Source organism: Stenella coeruleoalba, assembly GCF_951394435.1.
Source record: "Stenella coeruleoalba genome assembly, chromosome: 5".
Taxonomy (NCBI): Eukaryota; Metazoa; Chordata; class Mammalia; order Artiodactyla; family Delphinidae; genus Stenella; species Stenella coeruleoalba.
The window spans coordinates 14,766,004-14,776,756 of NC_137150.1; the positions used below are offsets into that span (position 1 = coordinate 14,766,004).

The 10,753-nt window shown below is 39.7% G+C and overlaps 1 pseudogene across 1 annotated transcript; it reads right to left on the reverse strand.

Annotated features, from left to right (window-relative positions):
• Positions 1-3,905: 3,905 nt before the first annotated feature.
• LOC307187119 (gamma-secretase subunit APH-1B-like) lies at positions 3,906-8,544 on the reverse strand (annotated as a pseudogene). Its single transcript has one exon. The product of its transcript is annotated as a gamma-secretase subunit APH-1B-like (transcript).
• Positions 8,545-10,753: the final 2,209 nt, after the last annotated feature.

A 10,753-nucleotide genomic window follows, 5' to 3' on the forward strand; every position in this document is an offset into this window, starting at 1 on the left:
TTTAAACAAAGTTATCTGAAAAGCACAATTTTACAAATAAAAACATTTTCCTTTTAAGTTAAATAACTGAGCTGGGTTTTGCACCTGTCTCTCTTAAACTGCTGAAAAAGTCCCAAATGGAAATGTCATGACTGATGGCTTTAAGTATTTATCCATTGTGTCTCCTGAGTTGGGATAAAATAGCCACCTCCTGTCAATGTTGCTTGCCAAGTTGTAGACAAATTTTTAAAAAGGGTCTGAATTGAATACTATTTTTGACTTTGGCTGCAATGATCAAATCTGCCACTAGACAGAGCTGTTTGTCTTATTTTTGAACATTGCAGAGTTTAGGATTTTCAAGAGAAGTAGAGCCAATGAAAAGAGAAAACTATAAATGATAATATCTTTTATGAGATAGGTACTCTTAAAGTACACACTTAGAGCCCTTTTTTTTCTGTGGGTAGTACATAATTTCCAGATTGTTCTGTCATTATCATTCAGGAGGCTGCAACTCAGTTTTCAAACTTCCACTCATCACCAGGAAGATTTCAATAGCTAATAAAGAATAATCAGGATGCATTATACAATTTGCTCCTTCTTTTATATTATAGTCGTTAAAGTCAGAGTGATATCCTAAATCTGGAACTCTTTCTGGAAACTTCTTGGTAATGTATTCTCTGCTCTTTTCTATGAAAACTGTTTATTTTATAAGCACAAAATTTGGAATTATAAGGGTGTCATATTTTTGTATGTTATAGATTTTATTTGCATAAAATATATTGAAAAATTTTAAATCACTATCATCCAAACTGAGTCCATTCTGAGCCCAATTCACAAAGCACTGAATTCTGGGGTTTTGTTAAAACCACAGTGTCAGGGGTTCTGCTGATGAAGGATCTAAGCAGAGAACCCAGAAGCAGGTCCTTAATCTGTACACACATCAGTAATTTTTACTCTGTGAGGTTTACAACCCTATATCACCTCAAACAGTAGTTCTCAAAGTGTGGTCCCTGCACAAGTAGCATCAGCAGCACCTGGGGATTTGTCAGAAATGCAAATTCTCTGGCCCCATCCTAGCCCTACTGAATCAAACGTTCTGGGGATGAGGCCCTGTACTCTTGTGTTTTAATAAGCCTTTCAGATGATTCTGATGTAGGTTAATGTTTGAGATCTGCTGATGTAGAGAAATAGCTTCAAAATGAAAGAGAGGAATCAAACTATGAAAATAAAAAGAAGTTGGATGAAAAAGAAATAATACATGAAGCAGCAAAGAACATCCAAGAAGCTGTAGTTAATGATCTCAAGATATAAGAGGATGCTCTGAAAGAGAAAAGGAAGAGCTCCCTGAAATTAAATATATAATAAATATTTAATTCAAATAATTAAATTGAAATAAACTTGCATACAAAATAAAATAAAATTTAATTAAAATAAAAATTCAACAGAAGGCTTTGAAGATAAAGTTGCAAAAACACCTATAAAGCTTTAAAAAAAGGACAAAGAGATGGAAAATTGGAAAGAATCAATAAGGGATTTAAAGGGTAATAAAAGACCCTCAAGATCTACTTAATAGGAGTTCCGCAGACACATATAGGAAGTTATCAAATAAACCATATAAAAAAATTTCTCAAAGTTGAAATGTGTGAGTTCCTCAACTGAAATATCCCACTCAGTGCCCAGCCCATGAGAAAAACTCCAATAAGGCACATTAATGTGAAAGTTCAGAACACCTGGTGAAAGGGAAGATCCTAAGAGTTTGAGAAAAGTCAAAAGTCACATAGAAAGGAAAAAGAAAATTGGAATAGCATCTGAATTTGCACTAGCAACAATGGAGTTAGAAAAATAAATAGAGCAAAATCTTCAAAAATTGAAATGAAAATAAATTTTAGTCAAAATACTGTACCCATCTAGTCAAGAACATGCAATTTTTCAGGCATGTGTCAGCTCACAAAATTTATTTCACCCTGTTTTCTTTCTTATGATGCAACTGGAGTAAATGCTTCAACAAAGTAAGAAAGTAAATCAAGAAATAGGAAGACATGGGATTAGGAAGTAGTGGATCCAACACAGGAAAATGACAACGCATATTCTAGGATAACAATTATGCAGCCAACCTAGAAAACTACTTGTCAGATTAGAGCAGGAAGTTGGAGTGGGGTATCTAAGAAAAAAAAATGTATTATGTGATCATCCAATGTGTCTGATCATTTAGAAAATATCAAGAAACACATTAGTGATAGGTCACAGAAAACTAAGCAAAATTAAAAATGAGGCAATTACTAACTTTAGGAGAAAACAAAAAGTTAGTATACGAGAGAAAACTAAAAGCACATGGTACTGTGCTTTTAGCTCAGCAATGAAAAATATTTATCCCATCATACAATTGTAAATGCTCACTTCCATTTTAACCAAAAATTACAAAAAAGGAGAAGAAAAAGAAACTGACAGACTTATGATGAAAAATGTCAAAATTAAACCAAATTAAGTAAAAGGTTTAAAAAATAATTTGCATTAATTTTATACCATTTGTTGGTTCTATATTCATATATTCAACTCAACAAATTTCAGCTCGGAGTCAGCAAGGAGCCCAGTTGAAATGGTCAAATGGGTCACAAATCAGTCCAGGAAAGTCTTATTGACTTACAGTGACTCTCAAAGTGTGGTCCCACCTGGAAACTTGTTAGAAGCATTTACATCACCTGGAAACTTGTTAGAAATGCAAATTTTGGAGTTCATCCAAGACCTACTGAATCAGAAACGCCGGGTTTGGTGCCCAGCAATAACAAGTCTTCCAGGTGATTCTGATGCATGCTAAAGTTTGAGAAATACAGATTTATGAAAACTTGTTCTCAGCCGGGGCTGAGAAACACTATTTAGAGTTGATTAGGGTTTCTAAATTGTGAAGGAAACAAAGGAAAACAAATTTAGGTACCAAGAAGTTAACTGCACCTTGCTAGCATTTTCTCTGCAATTTAACCCATTTTATTCTCCATTAGTCTACCTCTTATTTGATATTTGATTTATAATTTGGGCAATAAATGTTAACCTTTGTTAGATGAAAAGTTGAGTAAATTACCTTAACATTATCTGACGATTATTTGCCAATCTTGTGTCTAGATACACAAGACCTCAAACAGAATCCCCAAACATATTTATTCCAAGTATCCACATCACTATATGTCCTATGCCATGTTGAACACTGGCAGAGTTGCTGGCATCTTCTTGATGTATAGTGATTCACTGTGTTATTGGTTGACTTGCAGGAAACCAATGCACATGCCCCATCAGTGAGTGTAGCTCTGTAATTCTGTAGGTGGTTCTCTCAGAGAGGAGTTTGGCCCCTGTTTTTCTAAGAAAGTTGAAATTTTGCTAACAGTATTGACATATGTAAAAGTATCATACTTTTAATATTACAGTTGTGGTACTGGGCAAATGATCCCATACTGAGTTCATAAGCTTCTCTTCCCCACCTCTCATACTTCTAGATCAGTGATTAGAACCATCATCTGACCAGCTGGTCAGGCTACAGACACGGGGTTTGCCCATTAATTCGTTCAATAAAAATTGAGTGCTTACTACATACTGGCTGTTCTAGGAACTGGGAATACAGCAATGAACAAAACAAGACAAAAATCCCTGCCTTCAAGGAGCTTATGTTCTAGTAGCAGGAGACAGACAATACCAAAATAGGTAAGTAAATTACTGTATATTGTAAATCAAAAAGTGATAGGTATTAAGGAGGAAACTTGGGATTACTGTCATGGAGGCTGAAATGTTTAGTAGGATGATGAGGGGAGGCCTCACTGAAAAGGTGATATTTTAAAAAAAGACCTGAAGAAGGCAAGGGTGTGAACCATACTGGTGTCTGGGCAGAGCAAATAGCAAGAGCAAAGATTGTAAGGCAAGCTCATGCTTGGAACGTTTGAGAAGAGCAGGATATGGGAATGGTGAGGTAGAGTGAGCTGGTAGGAGGGCAGTAGGGGTGAAGTCATTGAGGCAATAGGGCTGGGGTGGGGCTGTGTTGTATAGACTTTGTCATCCTTGTGGCCCATTGTAAAGACTTTAGCTTTCTTTTATTTTTAAACAAATGCTTTTCTTTTGTTTTTTTAAGATAAATTTATTTATTTATTTTTGGCCGCGTTGGGTCTTTGTTGCTGTGTGCGGGCTTTCTCTAGTTGCGGTGAGCGGGGGCTACTTTTCATTGCAGTGCACGGGCTTCTCATTGCGGTGGCTTCTCTTGTTGCAGAGCACAGGCTCTAGGTGCACGGGCTTAGTTGCTCTGCAGCATGTGGGGTCTTCCTGGGGACCAGGGCTCGAACCCATGTCCCCTGAATCGGCAGGCGGACTCTCAACCACTGCGCCACCAGGGAAGCCCAAGTTTTTTTCTTTTTTAATTGGTTTGTAGCTTTATCTTTCCCAGGCAAAGTTTCCTGGAACAAACAACTAATTCATGTTGACATAGCTGATCTATAATCCTTTTTCTTTTTAAGATGTTGGGGGTAGGAGTTTGTTAATTAATTTATTTATTTTTGCTGTGTTGGGTCTTCGTTTCTGTGCGAGGGCTTTCTGTAGTTGTGGCAAGCGGGGGCCACGCTTCATCGCGGTGTGCGGGCCTCTCACTATCGCGGCCTCTCTTGTTGCGGAGCACAGGCTCCAGACGCGCAGGCTCAGTAGTTGTGGCTCACGGGCCTAGTTGCTCCGCGGCATGTGGGATCCTCCCAGACCAGGGCTTGAACCCGTGTCCCCTGCATTAGCAGGCAGATTCTCAACCACTGCACCACCAGGGAAGTCCTCTTTTTTTTTTTTTAAGTGACAATCTTTTTATTGTTCGCTGAAAAATACAGGGCTGGAAAGAGTTTATTGCGTTGTGTATTGAATGCAAGGTCTGATATTGCAAGGTATATATGACATAACAGTATAACTTATATGAAATGCTACATATTGTCCATAAAGACAGTTCCCACCCCTCTAAACACTAAATTTAATGGCATGAAGTCTCTTATTAAATGAGAAATATAATATAAACATTGCGATCATAAACAAAGTGCACTAAGCAAAGAACTTTAAAATAGTTTTGTTGTGACATCTTCTTTGTCTACCTGGAGTTAGGAATGGTGGAGCCCTGGTTTCCCTGGAGCCATCAGGCCCACTCTAACTGCCAGTCCCTGTCTTGGGGCTAGTTTGAGGCAAGTGGGAAGAATACCAGGTAGAAGGCAGATTCTATCATGACTGCTTGTACCGCACCAACTCTACGGATAAGAACCCCTAGCACTTTTGATGTGTATCTTCCACTCTGAGCAAATACTGAAATGTGCTTGAGAACAAAAATAAAACATTGGGAGCAAAAGCCACTTTCTATACAGTCTGCAAATACCATTTATTCCTTTTAGCCATGTTTTCATGAAGATGCTCTAAAAGAGGCTGCTACTACTAAATTGCCAGTCAGGCAGGCCAGGATCAAGGGTAACAAAACTTCTCCAGTTACAACCACCAATTCCAATGGGTTAAAATACAAACTTATTAGGGATCCAAAATCAATCTCTGTTATTCCCGTGGCAACATAGTCAAGGGCTGCAACGACATTCACATTCCAAGGTCAGCTTGGAATATAGCCACATTTCCCTCCAAACCGAGAAAGCCCTGTGTAGGGGAGAACATACAAGATTACCACCACCATCTCCTCTCCAAACAGCATCAGGGCACGGAAAGCTCATCACAGATAACAAATGCCAAAAATAAAATTTAAAATTAAAAAAGCGCATCTCAATATATCCACAGCAACAGAGGTAGACTACTCTCCCCCGGGCTTCCTTGGCATAGGCAAATCAAGACTGTTTGCAACAATAGTGCCTAAGCTGGCTACGGCCACGCTCGCGAGGGAAATAAGGATTACAAAGTTTCTCTATTCCCAGGTAATCAAGGATTATCAAATAATTTCTGGAACTAAGACAACAGTCTCACCAGCAAAGAAAATTTTCTTCTTGCCCAAGATGTTTTTATAAATGAGATTTCCCAATATCCCAGATTCTTTACTTAATATTAAACTACCAATGCACCGAGGACATCCTCAGAGCTCAAGCAGGAGTAATATTAATATTCTCAGACTTTTCTAGACTTTGCAGATCCACAAATATTTTATCAGACTATCCACTTAAGAGATTTGTAAGTCAACAGTAATAAACCAACTCCACATTTTTCTTATTCTGTTTATTAAACAACACCTCGCTCCAATAGGAATGAACCCCAGTTCAGTGGGTATCTTGTTCCCCTCAGCTCTACAAACCAAATTTACTGTTCAGTCTCCATGTCCTTGACGCTTGTATGACTCACCTAGTCTAAAGAAAATCTTGTGTAAAAGTGGAAAATTGCACACCCCAGAGGTAGCATTGGTATTAGTGCTGAAATAAACTTTAGGGGAATAACTAGAATTGCTTATGGGACAGTTTACAGTCTTGCTAGAAACCCTACTCCTCCTGAACCCCTAGATTGAGAAATTCAAATAATTTAAACATGAGAGGGGATTTCATTGATAAAGGTCTAGTTTGCATGAAAGGTTCTGGTCCATGGAAAGATGTGAGTCTAGGCCAAAATACCGGCCACATCCATTTTAAACATGTCCATTATTCTTCCCCACCACAGTATTGTCAAATTTCTTCCACCCCTCATGTCACTGGTGAGCCCTTTCATTGCTGCTTCTATTTCTTTGGGCTGTTCTACTGCACATATGCGATTCACTGAAGTTCTCACTTTAACGTGTAGGGAATTTCCATTTCACACCATCAGCTCCCTAAAAACCATCAACTTGGAACAATTTCTAATTAGAAAAGGCACAATTCCTCTTTATAAAGGAAACCAAAAGGGTTGTCTGGAGGATAAAAAAAACATCTTAGATATTCCTATAAAGTGAATGCTTTATCTGCTACCAAAACCCAGAGACATTTACTGGATCTAAAGATTACATGGATTATGTAAAAGCAGGAACATGGCAGTTTAAGACGTATTTTCAATTTTCCACTATACCATTTGGGCGGAAGCGCTAGTCAGTATTACAGGAGCAAACTCAAAGTGGCAACACCACCCTAGTGGCTTGCTTTCCTCCTGCTTTCAGTAAACTTCCACCAGCTGCAGTGAAGCCTGTCCCAGGGTACATCACTCGGCAACCTGCAGAGCTGCTCAGAGATGCAACTAGCACTCAGTGAGTAAACACTGCCTTGGGGCAGACCCAGGAAAGACTTACAGAAGATGTAGCTAGAAGCACAGCCTACCAAGTTCTCATAAAACAGTACTAGTGAAGTACAAGAAAACAGTTCAGAGATGAGAGCCCTTTAGCCTTTTGTGACTTCAGAACTTAAAAAGACAAGGGCCAACTAGGACTTCTATTTGACATTCAGATAGTCACTTGCTCAACACAAACTGAGTTAGGAGATAGCTAAACATCTCATTCTTGTTTACTTATGGTGTTCTCAGAAAGTTCCTATTTGGACGTGGACAGTTCTCAACCTGGCTGCACATCGGAGTTTTATCTAAGAAGCTTTAAAAAATTACCAAATGCCCAGACAAATTAAATCTGGAGGGTGGAGCCCAGAACATTAGTCTTTATGCTTTCCCAGGTGATTCCAACTTGCAGCCAGGCTGCACACCACTGATGTATCCCTTTCAGAAAGCCGTTGCATGAAAGCCATATCGTATCTAGATAGTACTGTTTATTCTAAATTTCACCAGGAAAATGTACCTTTAGAAGAAGACACAGTTGCGCTGCTTCTAAAGGCTCAGCTTACAGTTTCAGAAGCGCCGGTCCTCGGAGGTTATCTGGAGCGCTGCTTGAAGAGGACGGAGTCCTAGTCTTGGCAGAGGAGGCAGAGTTTCAGGCTCCGGCAGAAACGAAGAATGTCCAGACGCCCATGAGCACCAGGATGATGTATGCCGACACCAGCTTTAATCCATAACGAGGATTTATGAAGCTCAGGGCTGACACCAGCAGATAGGGGAGAAGAACTACAAGAAGGGCGTACCACTTTTTCTTCTCACAGGCATCCAAACACACAGTGCCCCAGAACACATGCAGCAATATGATCACCAGCGTCATGGAAGCTGAATTCAGGAAGCACTGGGGAGGGTCTCCATGAATGCCCACCGTGCCCGGACCCAAAGAGTCAGGGTATTTACAAAGGGAAATACTCCACTCATGATTCCAAAGCCCAAACCAGAAACATAAGCCATTAATCACATAGAAGGTGCTGTCTCCCTTGGGTTTATACTCGTCAAGCCCACACGGGCTTTAAAAAAAAAAAGTTTATAATATGCAAAACGGCACATTTCTTGGATAAGGACTGAGACTAGCACTCCAAAGATCAGCAGATATTTCTGTATTGGTCCATCTTTGTCGTCAGCAATGGTTGCTACCATGAACCAAACTAGGGAGTAGAGCAGTAGAGACACCAACCTGAAGGAAGCTCCAGTGACGGGGAAGATGATGCGCAATGGCGGTGGCGATGGTGAAAATGCAGAGGGCGAGCGCAGGCGCAAAGGTAACGAAGGCGCAGCCAAGAACACGGCCGCCGTCATGGCAACCGCGGAAGCCGGTCCGGGGGCCTCAGCTGATGTATATTCTTAATTAAGCCATGTTAAGACAGATGGTCTCAGCACTCGTACCTTTTAATTACTGTCACTCTTAAATACTTTGGAATATTATGTGTCTCAATAGTTTCCAAGAACAGGTTTTGAAAAGGAGAGAGGATGAGGGTATAAAGCCTGAGGAGAGACAAGCAGCACTATTGATAAAGGGTAGCCTGGGCAGCATGGAGAAAATGAGGGTGACAGAAATAAACTTACGTTTGTACAATTTTGTTTCAGGTAAGGTTTTTGCTTCAGGCAATAGAATAAATCAAACACAGATTTGATCATTCCTTCCAGAGAATCATCTGTAAAAACCAACCACTGTTTTTTCTCGTTTTGATTTTTTTTTTTTTTTTTTTTTTTTTTTTTTTTTTTTTTTTTTTGCAGTACGCGGGCCTCTCACTGTTGTGGCCTCTCCCGTTGCAGAGCACAGGCTCCGGACGCGCAGGCTCAGCGGCCATGGCTCACGGGCCCAGCCGCTCTGCGGTATGTGGGATCTTCCCGGACCGGGGCACGAAGCCGTGTCCCCTGCATCGGCAGGCGGACTCTCAACCACTGTGCCACCAGGGAAGCCCCTCGTTTTGATTTTTTATATTTTTTATTATTTAAAAAAATATTTATTTATTTGGCTGCAGTGGGTCTTAGCTGTGGCACAACTAAGGATCTTTGTTGCTGTGTGCTGGGTCTTTTTTAGTTGCAGCATGCGGAATCTTTACTTGTGGAATGAAGGATCCAGTTCCCTGACCAGGGATCCAACCCAGGCCCCCTGCATTGGGAGCGTGGAGTCAACTGCTGGACCACCAGGGAAGTCCCTCACTTTTTGATTTTTTTTAAATTGAAGTATAGTTGATGTACAACATTATATAAGTTACAGGTATACAACATAGTGATTCACAAATTTTAAAGGTTATACTCCCTGTGTTGTACAATATATCATCGTAGCTTATTTATTTTATACATAAATATTTTATGTATAAAATAAATAAGCTTATTTATTTTATACATAATAGTTTGAACCTCTTGATCCGCTTTATTTATTTTTATACATAATTTTATACAATTTATTTTATACATAATAGTTTGAACCTCTTAATCCGCTACACCTATCTTGCCCCTCTTACCTTCCCTCTCTCCACTGGTAACCAAGAGTTTGTTTTCTGTATCTATGAGTCTGACCAACTACTCCTTTAAATGACTGAGATTGAAGTCTCCTGCTGCACTCCAGACAGTTACGACCCATGGAAATAGACATTCCACAGATGATGGTGGGCCGAGTGATGGTTTCTCACCTACTCTTCTTTCACAGCATGCATTTGAACACGGCGATGATGAGTGGAGGAATTATGATGAGGAAATGATAATGTAGTACTGTGGCAAAAAGAAAAGCATCCGTGTTCTGGTATTAAAATAGTTGTGGATATTTGGTTAATCTAGGCTCAATGCTCTGAAACAGTCTCTAGTCAGTAGTTTAGGTAAATACTCTCTCGTCACTTGTCGTTGATTTAACAAGGCTGAATGTATGGTGACTGGACATTTTCAAGGCTGTAGACTGTAGGAATTGATAACTCAAGGTCTGGAGTGAGATGGAATTGGATACAAATCCTTACCCTGAAAACTTTTTAGTTTTGTGATCTTACATAAGTTGCTACTTAGTTACAACCCTAGTTTCTCATATATAGACATTAGGTTCATTTTTTTTCACATAGAAAATGGCAATTATCAGTAGCACCTGATACGACTGTGGTAAATAACAATAAACAGCTATGTAAAACTGTCAGCCTAGCTCATAGTGTGGACTCAGTAAATGTTAGACATTATTATTATCATTATTATTAGGTATAAAGTATGCTTTGGTGCTCATTTAAAGATGAGAGACATAGATACATAGATTCAAAGAATAGTAGAGTCAGGAGGGACCATAGAGATGTTCTGATCCAGCATCTTTATTTTACAGGAGAGGAAGCTGAAGACCAAAGGAAGCAAATAATACCAAGAGTGAAAAAGCCAGTTAGTGGAAAAGGAAGGCATCACGTTTCCATGGCTTGCCTTGCAGCCAGCATGTGCCTGTGAAGGGCAGCTGTGGGAGATGAGCCTCTGGGGTTCTGGTTGATAGCCACTTGTGCAGAGCCTTTTGTTCACTGTAGATGGCTAGGACCTG